This window comes from Pleurodeles waltl, chromosome 9, assembly GCF_031143425.1.
Source record: "Pleurodeles waltl isolate 20211129_DDA chromosome 9, aPleWal1.hap1.20221129, whole genome shotgun sequence".
In the NCBI taxonomy this organism is placed as follows: Eukaryota; Metazoa; Chordata; class Amphibia; order Caudata; family Salamandridae; genus Pleurodeles; species Pleurodeles waltl.
This window is the reverse complement of record NC_090448.1, coordinates 757,467,935-757,488,810: the sequence shown is the minus strand read 5'-3', so window position 1 is coordinate 757,488,810 and position 20,876 is coordinate 757,467,935. Positions and strand designations below refer to the sequence as shown.

The window sequence follows — 20,876 nt, the reverse complement described above, 5'->3', positions numbered from 1 at the left end:
TCTCTGCCACAATTCCAGCGGCACTGTATATAATTAAAGCACTTGGCAGCAAAAATTGAAATATTGTTATTATTTATTTATTATATTTTTAAGTTATTTTGGGGTCCCCCCCCTCAATCTAGTGTGGGGGCTCAGATGAGCTAGACAGAAAGAGCAGGTTGTGCGGTGATTACGGGCAAAAATGTTAGTGCAGTGTATATTGTATTATCTTGACTAATTTTCAGAACAATCCCTAGAAAGCACCACTATAAAAATAACATTGGTAAGAAGAAACATGGTCATATAACCATACAGTCAGCCCCTAGACTAACAACATTGAAAGAACTGCATAAAATAATGCAGTGTAACCATATGTGTAGCCCTTAGAGAGCATAGCACCTTACACATTTTCAGGCCAACTGCAATACTATTACAAATGAGGCCCTTAAAACTCAAAGTATTCCCAGCTATAAAACTAAAGGTTCAGCCATTGGCGAGCTTAATAAGACATTGAATTGTGGGGGTCGGGGGGGGATGATGCTACACTTTTGCCCCCCCCCCCCCCCCAAACACACACAACCAAGTGTGTGACCCAGAGATGCTCTAGATCGAAAGGACGTGTTGCGCTGAACATTCTGATATTAGTCCAATTGTCCTAGGACCACCACACAGTGTGTTATGGACAAACATGTTCTGCAAAAGGAATGCCCTGCAAAGCATTATGATTTTCTGAGTGTAGTGCTCAAAACAGCCCCTAGAGGACACCATAATAAAAAATAGCATTTGCAAGAAACATGGTCATGTAACCATATAGTCAGCTCCTAGAAAGCATAACGAAATAAAAACAGAAAAACAATAAGTAATATAGTGCCTTACAAATTTTCAGGCCTACTATAATACTATCACAAACAAGGCCCTTAACCCCTTCGCTGCCAGGCCTTTTCCCCTCTTGTGCCGAGCCTTTCTTTGGCTATTTGGGGCAGTTCGCGCTTAGGCCCTCATAACTTTGTCCACATAAGCTATCCACTCCAAATTTGCGTCCTTTTCCCCCCCCCCCCAACATCCTAGGGATTTTAGAGGGACCCAGAGTTTGTGGGTCCCCTGTAGGAGACCAAGAAATTAGCCAAAATACAGCGAAAAATGTGTTTTTTTCAACAACAAAAAAAAAAAAAAAAAAAAAAAAAAAAAAAGAGAAAAAAGGGCTGCAGAAGAAAACTTGTGGTTTTTTCCCTGAAAATTGCATCAAAGGGTTTGCGGTGCTAAAATCACCATCGTCCCAGCTTTCAGGAACAGGCAGAGTTGAATCAGAAAACCACATTTTTCAACACAATTTTGGCATTTTAAAAGGGACATACCCCATTTTTACTATTTTTTGTGCTTTCAGCCTCCTTCCAGTTAGTGACAGAAGCGAGTGTGAAACCAATGCTGGATCCCAGAAAGCTAAACATTTCTGAAAAGTAGACAAAATTCTGAATTCAGCAAGGGGTAATTTGTGTAGATCCCTCAAGGGTTACCTACAGAAAGCAACAGGTGAAATGAAAAAAATATTGAAATTGAGGTGAAACAAAACAGCCATTTTTCCGCCACGTTTTACTCTAACTTTTTCCTGCAAGGTCATATTTTCAAAAGCAATATACCGTTACATCTACTAGGCTCTTCTGGTTGCAGGATGTATAAGGCGTGTAGGTCCATCAAGAACTCTAGGTACCCAGAGCCAAAAACAGATGTGCACCTTGCAACGGGTTTTCATTGTATACTGGGCAAACGGCAATTAATTTGGTGAAATATAAAAATTGAGAAATGGGTATCAAGAAAACCTTGGTATTTCCAAAATGGGCACAGGATAAGGTGTTGAGAAGCAGTGGTTATTTGCACATCTTTGAATTCCGGGGTGTCCATACTAGCATGCGAATTACAAGGCATTCTCAAATAGAAGACTTTTTTTACACACAGTCTTACATTTGGAAGGAAAACATGTAGAGAAAGACAAGGGGCAATAACACTTGTTTTGCTATTCCGTGCTCCCCTAGGTTGCACGATAAAAATGGTACCTCACTTGCGTGGATAGGCCTAACGCTCGCAACAGGAACCGCAACATGGACACATCACATTTTTACATTGAAATCTGACAAGTTTTTTGCAAAGTGCCTAGCTGTAGATTTTGGCCTCTAGCTCACCCAGCAACTAAGGAAACCTACCAAACCTGCGCATTTTTGAAAACAAGACACCTAGGGTAATCCAAGATGTGGTGTCTTGTGGGGCTCTGACCAGGTTCTGTAAACCAGAATCCTTTGCAAACCTCAAAATTTGGACAAAACACACTTTCCTCTCATTTTGGTGACAGAAAGTTCTGGAAACTGAGAGGAGCAACAAATTTCCTTCCACCCAGCGTTCCCCCAAGTCTCCCGATAAAAATGGTACCTCACTTTTGTGGTTAGGCCTACTGCTGGTGAAAGGAAATGCCCCAAAACACTATCTGGACACATAAAAATTATCAAATACAAAACTATCTGGTTTTTCAGGGGCGTGGTGGCACCTGCATTTTTGGTCCTGGGCCATCAAGGGTAACCTACCAAACCCAGACATTTCTGAAAACTAGACACCCAAGGGCATCCAGGGAGGTGTGACTTGCGTGGATCCCCAATGTTTTCTTACCTAGAATCCTCAGCAAACCTCAAATTTAATTTAAAAAAATAAAAAATAAAAATAATTCCCCCCCACATCGCTATGTGGGAGCACCGCACCAGGACAAATTTCAAACCACCCAACGGTCCCTTCAGTCTCCCGGTAAAAATGATACCTCACTTGTGTAGGTGGGCCAAGTGCTTTTGACAGGGAAGAGCCAAAAACATGTTGAAATAGAGGGGGTACCAAAGCGGGTCCAAAAGGGCAGTTTGAAAAAAACATTTTTTAGGCTGACAAGTGCAGCAGGGTTTTTTTAATCTGTATAGATGAGACAATGCTGGGTGGCGGGAATTTTGTGGATTCCTGAAGATTCCGAAAGGTTCCATCACAAAATTGTGGGAAAAATGAGTGATTTCCAGCAAAGTTGGAGGTTTGCAGGGCATTGTGGGTAAGAAAATGGCACGGGAGGCATGTGAAACACACCACCCTGGAATCACCCAGCTGTTTAGTTTTCAGATGTGTCTAGGTCTTGTGGATTTTCCTACATGGCAGTGTCCCAAAGTCCATAAAGTGCAGCCCTCACAATTCCAAGTGGGACGATTGAGAGTAAGCCAAGCTCTCATGGCCCAAATGTAAAACCAAAACCCAAAATAATCAAATGTCCTCTTGCTTGCCGTGTGATAAGATGTTTTAGTGTACGGAGAGAGCTGGAAGACCCCCTTCAGTTGGGGTGGGGGCATAACGAGGTCCACACTGGTTGGTAGCCACCACCCCACTATTTTTATTTTTTTAATTCCCTGGCATCTAGTAGACGTTGTGTCTTGTAAAGGGAATGCCCAGCAAAGCATTATGGATCAATTTTCCTAGTGCGGGGAATATTGTTTTATTTTGATTGTAATACTGAGAAGAGCCCCTAGAGGACACCATAATAAAACTAGCATTGGTAAGAAACATGGTCATGTAACCATATAATCAGCCTCTAGAGGGCCTAATGGCATGAAAACAGAATGGTAGAAAGTAATTCAGTGTATGTATGTAGCCCCTAGAGGGGATAATGCCTTATGCATTTTCAGGCCTAGCAGGCCGACCGCAATACTATTACAAACAAGCCCCTTGAAAGATTACCTAGAAAGCATGTCGTGCTGAGCGGTTTGGTGGTGGTCATAGGACCAACACAGGCTAAGTTATGGGCCAAAATGTTCTGAAAAAGAAATGCCCTCAGGGGTGTGGAATTTATTAAAATATCTACTTGTCCAGGGGACAGGTTGCTTCTCAAATCTACTTGTCCTGTAAAAAGATCTACTTGTCCCTTTGGTGCCATGTAGTGTGTCGACAAATTATGGCAGCAATTAATAGCCTCTCTGATTATGCCAGGGCTACTACCATAGTAGGGCTTGAATACTTGGAGTTTCAATCCCTACTGTAGCAATTTCCTTATTTTGCCACCTTTCTGCAGATCTGCATACTGGGGCTGGAGGAAGCAGTAAGCAATAGTTCCAGGGCTGGAACACCTTTGAGTCTGCAAACCTACTAACCTGCATGTTTTCAAGATTTTTACCAGCTTCTCTCTAATATTTTCCCATAATAAGAAAGGTTGGACATTTACTCCCGACAATGGCAGAATTAGAACTTCTTCCAGGGTTGGGAAGAAAGTGGCTGGAGGGAAAATGAACTTGCAAATGCTCAATAGATTTTCACATGAGCACATCTACACATCGTATTTACCCACGCTAAAATACAGTTCACAAATATTTTATAGGGGTACGACATATACCATGGGTGCACTTTTGTGACTTTCTTTAAGAATTTGGGGCCACAAGTAGGTAGGTTCAGATTTGTGACCTGCAAATTGCGAGTCGCAAATCCGAATGTAGGATGGTGTCCTTGACACCATCTGTGATTCGCAAGGGCTTCGCAAATGCCCACATCATGAATAATCATGAGGTGGGTCACAATTTGCGACCCCCTCACGAATGGTGGCCTGCTGGAGACAGCAGACCACCATGTCTGTGACTGCTTTTCAATAAAGCAGTTTTTTGGTTTTTTTTTGTAATGCAGCCAGTTTTCCTTAAAGGAAAACGAGATGCATAACAAAAACGAAAAATGAAACGTTTTTGTTTCATTTTTTCAGAGCAGGCAGTGGTCCGCAGGACCACTGCCTGCTCTGAAAAAATGTTTACAGTGACATTCACAATGGGGAAGGGGTCCCATGGGGATCCCTTCCCTTTTGCGAAAGTGTTAGCACCCATTTCAAATGGGTGCAAACTGCGATTGGTTTGCGTTCGCGGTACATTGCACTGCGAGTTGCAATTAGGAAGGGAACACCCCTTACTAATTGCGAGTCGCAAACCCGTTTTGTGATTCGGTAACCAGGTTACTGAATCGCAAAGCTGGGTTTGTGCATCGCAATGTGCTTTTTGCACGTCGCAAACAGCGACAGTCGCTGTTTGCGACATGCAAAAAGCTACCTACATGTGGGTCTTGGTCCCTAATTAGGTCTGGTGTTAACAAAGATATTTTGTTTTTATTAAACTTCTATTTCTCTCTCTTTCGGCTGGCTTTACTATGAGTGATCGCATTCTGCTCTTCCACAAGGAGCATATTGCCACACAAAGTAGTTTTGTTCAGTGTCAGGAACTATAGTGGCAATCAGTGACGTAACGAAACTGAAGGGTGCCCCTTTGCAAAGAACATGGAGGAGCCTCCTCTCCAGACTCACTCAGGGCAGGTGCTGTGCTGACGGGGCCCCCTGGAGGGCGGCTGCAGGGCCTTTGTTATGCCGCTGGTGGCAACGTGTGCTTTAAGAGTTCAAAAACTTTTTTGGGGGGGTTTTGCCAATGTTTGTTACAATGTTGAGGGCCTGGTAGTTCCCACAACAATAAAGTGTTACAAAAGCCATGTCAAAACAAGACACGCATTGATGAAACTAAAAGACTTATAAAAGTATGTCAGATCAGTTTACTTTGTCAGTGTTTGTTTATTTTCATGCTTCCCATAATCGTGTTGAAAATGGTTACACTGATTTTCCATTAGAAATATTTTCGGGAAATACTAGCATGCATCAACACATTTTACTAAATGACACTTCATTTGCATATAATCTGAGAGCATTCTGGGAGCATTATACTTAGCCTCTTAGCCTAAACCTTTCAAACGTGTGTACATGTTTTTTTTTTTGTACTGGAACCAACGTCAGTAGTGAAGTGTGACCTTAAAACATTTATTTACAGCACGCACCCTAATAATGAAGGCTTTCAAATAATGAACCATAAATACAAGTTCGAACAGCATTATCTTTTGGAAACACATTACCTCAACTGCAGAGAGTTCAACTCTCTGTAAACAGGCAGCCAAAGGGTTTGTGCTGCAGGGGGTTGGGCCTACTTGTCCCAAGGACAAAGTAAACATAAAAACTTGTTGCCCTTGACCCCAAACAAGATGTCCCGGGCGTCGGGCGATAGGAATTCCACATCCCTGGCCCTGCAAAGCATTAAGGGCAAAGTTTTCCGGGTGCAGTAAATATTGTAGGCTCTCCCACTGTGACAGGTGAGCCTCTGAGGATTTTTGTGTGTATTTTTGCTGTAAATGCTCCAGTTTGTATATTTTTCAACAGCTAAACTTGTAAAGTGGCCCTCTTGAAAGCCCTCCTCGGATGGAGGTTGCGCTTTATGAAACTTCACATAAAGTGCTTCTCAGATCAAGTTTGCTCTATATGAAAGTTCAAAAAAGAAAAAATATATATCTTTAATAAATTAAAAAGAACCCCCTCCAGCTTGCAGCCTTTGTGCGCAGACAGTGGAATGCCTAAAACAAGGAAGGGGAAGAAACAGCATATGGCCACGCAGCGGGAAGCAGCAAGGCAAAGTAAAAGTGCGCCATACTAAGGTATCTGGCCGATGGTGCAATAATCAATGTAACATGGCCAGTCTGCAAGGCGTAACTGAGCAGCGTCAAGGTGGGACAAACGTAAAGCATTTACCTTATAAATCAAGGGAATTTTGAAAGGTAGGCAATATCACAAAATAAAATGATGACCGAGGGTTGAAACTTTTCAAACACTCACCCCCTGTCACAGATCTGGGTTTACTACATCATTATTTTGCATGCCACGTCACCCCAGTTTGGAACAAACTAAATGCAAATCAGTCTTGACCCTGCTCCCAGTGGGAGCAGTCCAGCCTGTACTGCCAAGCCAGGTCTTCCTTAGAAATGATTCAAGCATCCTGGAACCGGTTTCACAATATCACCCTTCAGCCGCCAGGCTAGCTTGCATCCAGTGGCGCAGCAAGCAAGGAATCCACATCTGGGCATACCCTAGCCACTTAAGGTGCACAAGGCACCATCATAAAATAAAATAAAATGATGGACGGAGTGTTGAAACTTTTCAAGGCCTAGGAACGTGATGGGCGTGGTTAAACCCCACAGAGTAGATTACAACATGTCAAAGAGCAGCACTTGCGCACTGCTAAAGTCGACCAAAAAAAAAAAACACGAATTGCCCATAGTACTAAAAGAATTAAAAAAATTGCCAAACTACAGTGGAGAAAAAAAAAAAAAAAAAAAAAAGAGAACTGAACGAGGTAAAAGTGCCTCGGTGTACTTTTCAGAAGTGAAATGGTCCCTCACACATTGCATTAGCATACTCTATTGGAGGCAGCATGATATGCAAAACTTCCACTAGCATAAGGTGAGGGATTACTACCCGGGGGAGTGACAAGATGAGATTGACAAAGTTGCAAACCAATAGTCATGAGGACTGAACCAATTAAGCCAATAGTGGAAGTAGGCTGACCCAAGGCCCAGTCGGTGTACTGGAACAAGAAATCATACAGACAGTTGCATTTTCAAGCTATACCCAACTAGCATTGACAAAGCTAAACGGTCTGGGTTTAACGTGCTAATGCATCACAAAAATATTAGCACATTAGAGCGAGATACAGGCAGGTACCAGCAGGAATGGATAGGGAGGTCTATGGTTATAACGTAGTCCCTTGTGAAGTTCAATATACACACTTGGATGGAGATGAAACGATACACCCAAATAGCCAACATCATAAGGGCGGAGATATACTCTGCGTGTCTGAGCCAAGATATGATGGACAGAGACATAAGCCAATGGCTGAAAGAGTTTTTTTTTTGGCTATAGCTCTGTTTGATGGCTTCCCTGTCAAAACCTAGACAAAAAAAAAAAAAAAAGAAGAAAGAAAAAGGAATTGCTGCACTGTACCAATGAGACAATGACAGGAGGTACTAATTCAAAAATAATGTTTTTTAGTAAAAATTTTACTTTCAAATACCTAAGCAAAAACAGAAGAATCATATCCTACTGGGTCAAACTATGAGATAGAAGAAACAACTGTGCTATATCTAGCAAAGTGTGAAGTGTGAAAACAAAGAGGTACCTAGGGCCAAATGTATGAATTCCCGGTAGCAAATTGTAGCTAGTGTTGTTATGACCACTAAAGAACTTTATGAAGCAACCTATGTACCAATAAGTCTGTTCTTTAAATTCTAACTCTTAGACCTACCTCATGAATATTAATGAGTTAGATCACAAATGAGAGTCACTATGATTTGAGGCCATTACAGGGATGATGGCCTGCTGGGGTCAGCAGACCACCACATCTGACTGCTTTTGATTACAGCATTTATTTATTTTTAACGCAGCCGATTTTCCTTAATAAAACCACTGCCTAATGGTAATTATTTATTTTATTTTTTTATTCAAAGTGAAAGGGGACCATTTCCCTTTTGTGAATACAATAACTCCTCATTCAAGGTGTTTGCAAGTTTTTGATATTTTACAACCAGATTTCAGTTACAAAACATTGTTACATTAGATACTGATTCATTGTTTTAGAATTAACACCTACAACGAGACCCTTCCAGATACCAAATCGTTGTCCATATGGAACCCCATTTTAGAAGTTGAAAAAAACTTCACATTCCTAAAATGCTATGAGTACATAAAAAAAAAAAAAATAATACACATTTTAAATGGGTGCAAATGCCGAACTGGAGGGCTTTTGGCCAAAAACATGCTTAGTTTATATGGACCCTACAACCAGTATCGCACAAGACCCCACATCAATCAGACGTTAGAAGACCGCACAGACCTGTCAATATCATTGTATCACCCGCATTCAGGACTATTAATCTGCACATTCTCAATATTACGCTGTCTACCGCAAGCGGAGATAAGAGTAGGTCAAGTACTGTGGGAATTGAGGGGGGTAAAGCTTTTGCAGAGAAATAATTTCAATGTGTATTTGCTCGCTCGATGAGGCTAGGGTCCTTCTTTCATTGGCTCACCTCTAAATTACACTTTTTGAGGTTTGACGGTCTAGTTCCTTAACTTCCAGCGTAGGTTTCTCCAACCAATCACGAGTTACCAGTAGCTTGCAGAAACTGCCAGAGTAGCTCCCAGCCTGGAGTTATTTTTTAACTAAGTACTGCAATACCTATAAACAAGTGTTGCTTTTTCTTTTTAAAGATAAGGGAAGGCTGCGTTTATTTTACATTCTCATCAGGCTGCAAACAGCAAGGCCGGTGAAAGGCAGTGCTCCACTCAGAATTAAGACCCAGGTGGGTCACAGCAGTATTTAACTCTTAAGAGTTGCTGTCAACTCAATATTAGAGCGTGAGAACAAAATGTTTTAACTTAAGAAAAAATTCAAATGAAGAGTTAACTTAATGATTAAGTTAACTATTCAATTTAATTTTCTCCCATTTCAAAGTGTCACATTTACAAACAGGCATCTTGCTCTCCGTGGCTGGTAGACCGTGCCATATTTATAACTGAAAAGTCTTTTTTTTTTAAATGAGAGATATTGAAAGTGAAAAAGAATGTTTCTAGGATACATCAATTCTTAATGTTTTTCCCTACTTTCAATTAAGCCAATCTTTTCAGTGTTCAAGCAAGTTTATTCACTTTAAAATTCCTTCCATTTTAACAAATGCACGGCATTGTGAAGGGAGGAGGCGGCAGCATTTGCAAAGGGGCAGGAGCCCTTTAATTTGATCCGAAGGGCAGGAGCCCTTTAAATTTGGACTACCGCGTTCCCGCCCTGCGGGAAGCGCGGCATTGTGAAGGGAGGCGGCGGCAGCATTTGCAAAGGGGCAGGAGCCCTTTAATTTGATCCGAAGGGCAGGAGCCCTTTAAATTTGGACTACCGCGTTCCCGCCTTGCGGGAAGCGCCGCACTGTGAAGGGAGGCGGCGGCAGCATTTGCAAAGGGGCAGGAGCCCTTTAATTTGATCTGAAGGGCAGGAGCCCTTTAAATTTGGACTACCGCGTTCCCGCGCGCGGGACGCACCCGGGCGAAGGGCGGGCCCGTCGTGCGCCCGTCAGCGCCTGACAGAGGCTGGGCTGGGCCACCCCCCTGACATCCTTCTATCGGTCACTACTGATATTGGCTTCCTCAGGTCTATTAAGAGTTGCTCGAACTCAGACTTGCAGCCGGGTTTTTGGTGATGTAGCCAGAGTAGAAGCCCAAAATAACTTTTTGCACCGCTGCTTCGTGCTCACCAGAGCAGGAGAAGGCTGGGCACTTCTTATTGTTTTTCTATTGTTATTTGTTTTTAGGAACTATATATACCCTGTCTACAACTAGCTAAGAGTGCTTTCCATAGTTAACCCCTCATTCATAATGGGGAAGAGAAAGCAAAACCAAATAGGGAATGATATGAACACCACAACCCAGAGAAGTACTAATACAGTCACTAATTACCTTACAGACGCCATGGGAAAAATAAATGAAGAAATCATTAATGCTGAAGCACGTCTAGTGGCAACAAAAAATGTTTTACATGTGGCCATCGCCGAAGTGAGCTCTGAGGCTGCAGGCCTAACTTCTGAGTTGAAAGCCTCAGAAGGAAAAACTATTGGGCCAGACTCTAGGTTCTCTTTAGGTCCCTTACTTCCTACAGTTACAATAGAGGAAAATGACTCACCAAATAGTACAGACGACCAAATCCTTTCACCACCCAAGAAAAAAAGAAATGTTCAGATTACCAAATCTAAATCCATGGTAGTACACTCACAGCTTCCTAAGAGTAACAAAAAAATTACACAAATGCATGGGGGTCAGGCAGTAGCACTACCATCAGAGAACGATGGTCCCCTTCAAAAAGGCGTGGAAACTCTTTTTAAAAAACTGCATGGCAAACTAGATCATATAGAGACAAAAATATTGTCAGAATTTAAGGAGATAAAAGAACGCATAACCAAGATAGAAGCAAGTGTTAACTCAATGACCAAACCAGAAACTCTATCTCCTAGCAGTGACCTCACATTAAATGAGAATCAAGAGGCTGCTGCCCTAAGGGATAGAGCAATGATAGGGGCTGTAGATTCCAACAAAAGGAGCATGAAATGTCAGCATCCCACACAGGAAGAAATCCCCCAGTACAAAGCACCTATGACCTATTGAACAGAGTCCATAGATAGAAACCAGAGACGCAAGTCCTTGATTAGGAATAGACCCATGAAAGAGGTGTTACAACTACCACCAGATGCAACCCCATATACAATTGTTTTGAAAAATGTTCCCAAACTTGGCCCATATATTGTCGAGACCTGGCAGGATATACTTAACAAGGTAATACACTGGATGTCAGGGAACATATGTACTCCAGACACATTATTTCGAGAGATCTTATATGCAAGGAGAGTTGACTGGGTGGGAAACTTGGAGGAAGAAGAGGGAGATTGTATCGTGGTCAACTTTCGTAATCCCCGTTTTGTGGGCAAACTACTAGCAGACCTGGATATAAGACATCGGAACTGTAAACACCTGAGGAGGGAAATTATGGCTGTTCCCCTAGGATACTTTTACAGAATGATGACCACTACAGGCATAATAGAAAAAGGGGTGACAGAATACATCCAGTATTTTGATTAGGCATAATAAACGGGAGTATTCCAACTGTTTTGCCCCCCTGAGTAACATGGAAGACCTAGATTGACTGCAGGAGAACCTGAGTGGGAAAACAATTCCGATGCATAACAAAACACGACTTACCACTATAGTGCCCATATCCAAACTTCCAAATGGTAATGGCGACATTGAGCCAGATGGGGGAGCTCTAGTAGGAGACCTAATTACACTCATGTCATGGAATACAGCTGGAGTAAAAACGAAAATAACTAAGAAGGAATGGCAGACTATAATAAGTTCATCACATATAATCTGCCTACAAGAGACATGGCACACGGGATCCTTCTCTATGGACGGTTATGCCACATTCTCCTCACCAGCCTCGGCTTCAGTTAGGGGTAGGGCAAAGGGAGGTCTAGCAATCATTATTTCAACATTGGTACCCTACTTACTGGTGAAATCCTCCCTCGACTCCCCCTACTACCAGTTTCTATACTTCTGGATAGATGGGACATTAGGAATTGTATTAATAAACTATTACAACAACAAATTTGATGGCACTAATAGAGTAGTGGCATCGAGTCTTCAAGATGACTTACAGGCTTTTGTAAACGATATAACTTCAAGTTACATAATAATATGGGCTGGAGATTTTAATATCGGGATATGCAAGAATACCATAGGGGAGACATGCGGATGTACTCAATTGCACTTTTTACACAATAACTATGGAACTGCATTGAATGAAATATTATTTAGACATGATCTAGAGTTGATGGAACAAGATGGGCATAAAGGAGAGAAGCTCCCATCGTTTGTAGGAAGAGGGCATTTCTCGACAAATCGACCACATATTAATGTCAAAGAGCTATTTGGATATGGTTGTTTCACTGAAGATTGAGCCCACTATATATAGCGACCACTACCCCCTGATACTATGAGACTAGCTAAACCCTTTAATATAGGTGAACGACTAGCAATGGATATAGGAATAAGAAGTGGAAAAGGATTTGCGATAAAATGGACTGGGATAAATGAAACAGACGTGATGAACAAAGTGGTGACACAACACCGCCAAGAAATCATCATATGTACAGAATATAATCAAAATTCACAATTGATACTAGGGTCCTTTAATCAACTTAGAATTGCCATTGCAGGAAGTTTACTGAGATTTTCGGGGGGTAAAAAGAGTGGTAAAGTGGGGTGGTTTCATCACAATTGCTCATCAGCCAGTAAGGAATTAAAACAAGCCCTGCAGGCCCGACCAAGAAACAGAGAAAAAGTAATTATTAAACGTTCTAATTACAAACACGCATTAGAAACCAGGAAGGCACATCTGAGAGCTAGGGCATGGCCAAATCTTGAACAAGCAACGACACTAAAAGATAGTACCCTATTCTGGAAAACAATCAACCAGCCTTTCCTAAAAGATAGTGATGCACTCGAAATAACAGTACATGTTCCTTTATTGGAATGGCTTTCTCACTTTGGATCAATTTTTAACCCAAAGAATCTGACTATTCACCCGCCAAATAATGGGATAATTGAGATCAACCCACCCTTCTTGAAACCAGTCAGTCTAGAGGAAGTGAAATTTGCCATGGGAAGATGCCCGAAAGGGAAGGCGCCAGGCCCTGACGGGGTGCCAGTAGATGCCTATTTGACACACGTTGATTTATGGAGCCCTATCTTGACCCAAGTCTTTTTGTGTGTGACAAAGGGATATATTTTAACATCATGGAGTGAAAGTATAATTGTCCCTATTTTTAAAAAGGGTCATAGAGGCGACCCCAAATGTTATCGGCCAATCTCACTTTTGGATACCTCTGTTAAACTGCTGGGAAGAGTACTTGTAGAAAGACTAGAAACCTGGGCAACAAACAATCATATACTTACAGAGGCTCAATTGGGGTTTAGGCCTGAGGTAGGCACCCTGGAACAATGTATAAATCTTAATTTAATAATAAGTAAGTATACAATAGCAAAGAAGGGTCATGTATTTCTCTGTTTTGCAGATCTTGGTAGTGCCTTCGATCCGGTGAATCATGCTAAGTTGTGGAAAGTCTCAATAGATATGGGTGCACCCTCTGATATAATAAGCTTCTTGGCACAACTATATAATAATCTAACAGCACGGGTGAGATATGGAAAAAAATGGAGAATGCACGCCAGGCTTTAGGATAGGGAGAGGAATACGCCAAGGTTGTGTCTTAGCGCCGCCCTTATTCTCTCTTTATATAAATGGTGTAGATGCCCACTTAAAAAACTTAAAAATTGATTGCCCTAAAATAGGAAATTGCTCTATCCCAATTCTTTTATATGCAGACGATGCAGTTTTGTTGTCACGAACGGCAAACGGGCTACAGCAACTAATGGAGGGCTTCACGGAATTTATGGAGGAAAGAGATATGATGTTGAATCTGAGTAAAACAGTGGTTATGACATGTGTACAGGGAAAGGCTAGGAAGAAAACTTATGTTATTAAGGGCCACAAATGCGAAGAGGTGAATGGATTTACATATTTGGGTATACAATTCTCTAACACGGGACACTGGAAACAACACTTAGAAATTACCAAAATGAAGTATATTAGGACAACGGAGGCAATCTTTAGATTCTCCAATAAAATTGGTAATAAACCCCTAAGGGAAATGCTGCAAATTTACAAAAGTAAATCAATCAGCAGCATTATATATGGTTCTGCCCTTTGGGGCTCGATACCCGAGATCCATTCATTACAAGTGTTAGAGAATACATTTTTTAACAGACTACTTGCAGTCCCAAACACCACTTCCACATACATGGTACATAAGGAATTGGGTAGTCCCTACGTGGAGGATTCAATATATATAAATGCGTTGTCGGCTTGGCATGGTATTTGGTCAAAGGAAGGGGCGCATTTCACCCGTAAGATTATTAAAGATTGCCTTACATTAGAACACCGGGACAGAATCCCATGGTTCATGCACATAAAAGATCTATTGAGAGGTATAAATCTAACACCTAACTTAGACAACCCAGGCACAGTTCTCCAATTTAGCAAGAAAGAACTGAAATATCATTTAATGGCTTGGAGGGCTAGCGAAAGAGGAAACGGAGAATGCATGAAATCAACGGTAGCTCTTTACATGATCGAAAACAATGAGGTTATACCAAATTATTTATTGACAGTTGTGAACACTCAGCATAGATTTTATTTGACCCGATTACGTTTTCGAATGTTAAATTTTTTAGTAGCCTTCCCAAAAATGAGAATTTGGAGTAAAAGCCTACCGAAGTGCCCCTGTGTGGGACGATTTGCACAATCTACAACGCACTTTATTTTATCTTGTAAATTTTATCATGATATTAGGAAACAATTCTTAAAACCACTATTTATTATTAATAAGTTATTTTATTGCAGAGAAGCTTTTAACTATTTATTTAAACTGGATACGAATGAGAAATGCGAAGCAGTGATAAAATTTATCTTACATGCAATTGAGCAGAGGAAAAAGTTGTCCTATTTAGAAAAACTCCGATATGAGAATGAGTAATCGCATAACTTGTCACAACAAAGATTTTTACCTTCTTTATTAGTAATGTACTTGGAATTTTTTTTATTGTATATCCTTTTATTTTAAACAGACTGTTCTTTTTTCCTTTCTTTTTCTCTTTTATGGAGTAAAATCCGAATAAAGATTGTTTTGAATCGAATTGACTATCTTTCTGTTATGAACATGCATCATGGCTACAGGCCACTACGAACAAAATGTCTGCTGTCCTTAAATGTGACACTGTAAATGTATAGAAAGATCCCCACCGGGAAAGCTAAACCAGTCACAACTCACTCACACAGACAATGAAACTCTATTGATCAGCTTAAAATCAAAAGGAATCAAAAAGTAAGTATTTAATAAAATTCCTGAACAAAATCCCAGATCATACAATAGCAAGACAATCACATAAGTATTAAAACATCAATGACATAAAATCCACATCAAGTAAAATTCAATAAAAGGGAAACAAACAAAAGACATATACAATTGTCTATAAAAATGGAACTGTCCCGATATTGATAGGAATCGGCCTATCGATAATGATCAATACTCTTTATTCGATAAAAAGCCTCCTTCTATGGGTCCAGCAAAGGTTTACCTTTCTATAAATTTACTGTGTTACGGTACCCTGTTCCCCCCCCGGTATTTTGGATAAAGGAGGGTCCCCTCTCTATTTTTGTTGCTACTTAAATGTGACACTAACATAGAAGAAAATGCTTTTTTTTTGTTTTTTATGAAATACACATAAACAAAGTTAACTCTTCAGTCGACTTTTCTCCCATTTCAAAGTGCCTCATTTACACAAAGCAGATATCTTGCTCCTAGTGACTGGTAGAAACGCTGCCATATTTATAACTGAAAAATAAAGCCTTATTTTTTAAATGGGAGAAACTTTAAATGCAGCAAAATACTCTATCAAGCCCAGAAAAATGTTGTTTATTATGAACATTTTTGCAGGACATTTTTTTGCACTTTACATTTCTCCCATTTGAAAACAAGCATTTGCAATGCAATGGCCCGCGCATTTGCTCCAATTAGAGCTATTAGCGTTGTAAACTCCTAAGCAGACTTTTCTTACCACACAAATTACAGGGAAAAAAACAGTGCAATTGCGCTATGTAAAATGCAGCGCAATCGCGCTGAAATTGAAAATGGAAAAACCCAGCCCGACTGTGCTATGTAAAACCTAGCGTGATCGTGCTGCGTGGAAAATAAAAAGATACAGTAGTCCAGAAACCATGCTGAAAACATCGAGCCTCTAATGATTTCAGTAGTTTACCGGTGCTGTGTAGGTGGGCTAAACACCAGAAAAGGCATGACGTATGCGTGCCTTTCACAAATGAAAGCAAGGGAATTTTAAAAGGCAAGCTCACGAACCAATGAAAGTGAGTGATGTGACATGGGTGTGGTTAGAAGCCCAAAGAGAGATTACAGCATGGGACTGATCGCTTTGCGCTCTCCCATAAAAACGGCTGCATGTTTGTGTTGTACATGTAATGGTACCACATATTGTGAAATGTGGTACAGGGTCGCAGTCACCTGTAAACATACATTCATTCACACATATTTATACATCTCCACAGACCATACACTCACTGACACACGACAGCCCTGTCATAATACTCCTACTCACCGTATTTTGTTCCAATCATAGTAGCGGATTCCAGGGACAATAAACTGGGGGAAGAGGGGTGTCTGGTAACAACGCGTGAATTGCTTGGCCTTCAGTAACTCGAGATGATTTTCACTGATCAGAAGTAGCTCTCATTAGGTTGGAAACCCCTACTGTAGATATTGCTGTATTTTTTTTTACCTCGCTGAAGAGCAGCCTTTGCCAACAACAGAACCAAACTAGGCCAAAGGACATGACACTTGTTTTTGTAAACAACTAAGATGTCACTTTTATTCCCAGTCTGTCTGATAGCCGACTAATTCCACATAGAGCATAATAATTCATGGATGCTGCTTAGCTGCCCACAACTTCAGTCAGTGTTTAACGGAGTCCATATATTTTTCTTTCGTGTAGGCTCACTCTCATTGCAGTGGGGTAAAGGAAATGGGTTGTTCCTTGGACGACGACAAACATATTTGTGCAATTATGGCTTAATCTCTCACGTAACTGTTTAATCAAAGAGAGAGGTACCCCATATTTTTTTTAATGTATAGAAACCCCATTACCAATAACATGATAATAAAGATTCTCTTTCAGTATATAATGTGTAGCCCTGTGCATTTGTCAGAGACTCTCGGGGACTTTTCAAGGGGCAAACGCAGTAATTTAGATGCAGTAGACAGAGGGTAATTTAGCAAAAGTACCACAGTGGTTTGAGTAAGACGGCAAGTGTACGGGTTAACGTAGCGTATAATTTGATTCGGTTAGCCGTTGTTCAGTTGATGCAGATTAGATCATAGAGTTCAAACGAAATTAAAACAAATCCATGTACCAACAAAAAGGAAGCAGGTGTCCCAAGCTTTCAAACCGGTATGTAAAAATAAAATAATAACCACAACAGTAGAATTATTTTAGGTACTCCAACAGTTAATGGGTGGACGAACACATACCGGGAACTGAAAGTGGTATGTATGTATATATATATATATACACACACACACACACGCACACACACACACACACACATGAAGTGAAAAGTAACCGAGTGACGTTAGTAACAACCTTTTCAATTAGTTAGGTTTTACAATATGCTTCCCTCAAATTTGCCTTTGAGAGGACCGCCACCTGAAAAATCCCAAATTCTCAGCCCATTCCCCCTGTCGAAAAATATGCACGTCTAGCTACCGGCTTTAAAACACAATTTCCCAAATAATTTCCATATATGAGTTGTGGAGATCCCACCGGAATCTTTAAGCCGTATCTTTATGTCACGTCAACTCTCGACTAAGATATTCACCAAATCTGGTTCAAATTTAAGTATTTCAAACTAAAGGTCAAACGAGCTCCTAGGAGATACCCGTCAATTCCATAGGTGAACTGTCTAAAAGTAATCACTAGACACTTTCAACTTCACTTCAATCTTCAAAAGTTCACAGGTACTACGTGGCACTACTTACACGCACAGTCGCTGAAGGCATCCTTCTGTCCGTCATCCGTTGCTGATCTTTTCGCGGATATCGTTTTGTCCGTACTTTTAGCACTTCCAGGTCGCACAACAACCAGTCCCGCTGCTGTACATATTCTGGGAGTCGTTTAGAAACAAGAGGGCGTTCCTACTTTGTAAGGTGTCCCTTGATTGGAACTTTTTAGCCACCGCAGCTAATCCTAATACGCCAAACAGAGTTCATATGTGCCGATTGGCTGGGTAGCCTATAGCTGGGATTGGAGTCCAGGTTAGGTTGTTGTTGCTACTGCTTTTCTTTGTTGTCGTGCTGGACGACGTGAAGGGATAGGGTACGATGTAGGGCGAGTGTGTGTAAATTGTAAAAACGATACCCTGTTTTCCGGACAAGACCGTGCCTTGAAACCCACTCGAGCGTGATACTTTATGTGGCGCGGTCGACTCGGCGCGTGGCCTAAGAAACACTGGATAGCTGTTTCTTGACGTACATGTGGGCAGTCTAGAATTTACTGACACCGGATGTTTCCTTTGTTAGGCGATACTGGTTTATTTTGCATCCTGCTGCAATACTAGTGTAGGGTGACTAGACATCCCGGATTTACTGGTTTTCAGAGGACTGTCCTGGTGTCCCGACGAATTTGTTAATTTTAAATAAATGTCTCGGTTTTTGGGGCAAAGGTCAGGTCAACCCGAAAACGCTTTTGTTAATTTTAAATAAATGTCCCGGTCACAATCTCTCACACACCATATAAAAGTGAGACTAAAGGCTTTAGTCTTACTTTTATGTCTAATCTGCCCCAGTTTTTTTCCTTTCTAATTCTGGTCACCCTCTAGTGCTCTTTGGCATGTCAGATAGCTGGTCAAACTTTTGTGGCATGACTTACTGGGAAGGTCCCATTTTTGAAGTCAGGGTCTTTAAAAAAAAAAAAAACAATGAAACAGCAAGTGCAGTAATGAAAATGTTTCTAGCTTGCTTGTCAATAACTTTCAATTCTATTAAGGACATGGAGGTGAGGATTATGCTTTCTTTACTGAAAGAATATTGCAGCTAATAAGCGTTCAATTAACCAAAAAACTGTGTCACCCAACTTTACCAGTAGTCCAACCCGACCAATCCCTGGTCAACAGTCCTTATAAATGTCCTTGAATCTTAAGACCTTTCTCTTTAATTGCAATAACACCACAAAACAACCAGAAGAATCTAATCTTAAATCCAACCAAAAACTTTGTCTAGGACTCCAACAAGCCACAATCAAACTGTTCTGATCGTTGAAACATCAAATCCTTATGCATTCTTGTTATCAGTACCTAATAAAGAAAAAAACAGATCGGTAGTGTCTCATAGAATGCCTAAATGAGAATGGAAATCATGTTTGATACAGATATCAAATATGCATTTTTTGATACCTTAATAAATGAACTAAATATCAAACATATTACTTGAACAACATATCACATAAGAGTGGGATAATCCTCGCCTCCATGTCCTTAATAGAGTTGCAAATTCTTGATGCGCAAGCTAGAATTTTTTTCATTCTATGTTAGGACCGGAGTCTTCAGATTATGCTATTTCAAAGCTGATCTACCACAACCAAAACTACATCTACAATAGGTTTATGATAAAACACTTTAAATGTACTGTCAGAAGACCAATCTGTCATAATGTCTTCCAAACGAGAACCAGCTACAAAAGCCTTAGAGGCCATAGCATCTCTCACAGAATAAGCCCTAAAGGAGGAGACATCAATTCCTGCTTCACTCAACAACCATTTAACCCATCTAGCCAAAGTAGCTGAGGAGACTGGTGAGAATGGTCTCTGTAAGGAAATGAGTAATTGTCCTCGAGTATCTCTACGAAATTCACGAGTACAATCTTCATATGGCTTTATGCATTGAACTACACATAATTTAGGGTAATGTGGAAAAGCTGGATAAGATATACTTTTTGAAGCAGTCTTAGTACGTCTTGAAATGAAAAAAGAAACCCCAGAAGGAGTAAATACTCTACCAGAATACCTTAACAGACCAGAATACCTCAACAGACGACTCTCCTTCTACACCCCGACCCGGCATCCCTGCTTCGCCGACCTCGCCCTCGCAACCGCCCCACGCATCCGCAGAACTACAACCGGAGGTTGATCATTCTCGCACCTCGCCGTCAAAACGTGGGACACTCTTCCCACCCACCTGCGCCAGACCAAAGACCTTCTTATGTTCAGGAAACTTCTCAAGACCTGGCTGTTCAAACAGTAGCAGCACCTGCTCCCCCCACCCCTCCTCAGCGCCTTGAGACCCTCACTGGTGAGTAGTGCGCTTTACAAATCCCCGATTGATTGATTGCTAAGTCAGGGGCTCTTACATCCAAAACCCTTCTGCGTGAAATAAGACATAATAAAATTGTGAGTTTGGCCAACAGTTGCTTACGCAATAAATCTTCATTACAAGGCCAATTTCTTAGAAAATAAAGTACAATGTCAACATCCCGTAAAACTGAATATTTAGGCTGAGGGCGTTTTACCATCAGGATGCCCCTTAAAAGTTTACAAACTAATGGGTGTTCGCCCACCAGTTTGCCGTCAACATGAGGATGCCCCACTGAAAGAGCTGACCTAAAATTATTGATAGTCCTATAGCTTAACCCCTGCATAGCTAAATCTGATTAAAAAATGATAATCATGCTAATGTGGGCCCTCAGGGGATTAATACTCTGTTCACTGCACCAACCCACCCATCGCTTCCAGGAAGCCTCATATCTTTTATGGGTGGAAGGTGCCCAGG

General features: G+C 41.0%; 1 protein-coding gene across 1 annotated transcript in view; it reads right to left on the bottom strand.

The window, feature by feature from the left end:
* Positions 1 to 18,224, bottom strand: part of YIF1A (Yip1 interacting factor homolog A, membrane trafficking protein) — a 103,013-nt gene extending 84,789 nt beyond the window's left edge. Inside the window, exon 1 of the mRNA XM_069207923.1 lies at positions 18,094 to 18,224. The gene's annotated coding sequence lies outside the window, so the exon portion shown is untranslated. The remainder of the gene's footprint in view (positions 1 to 18,093) is intronic.
* Between the last annotated feature and the right edge of the window lie 2,652 nt (positions 18,225 to 20,876).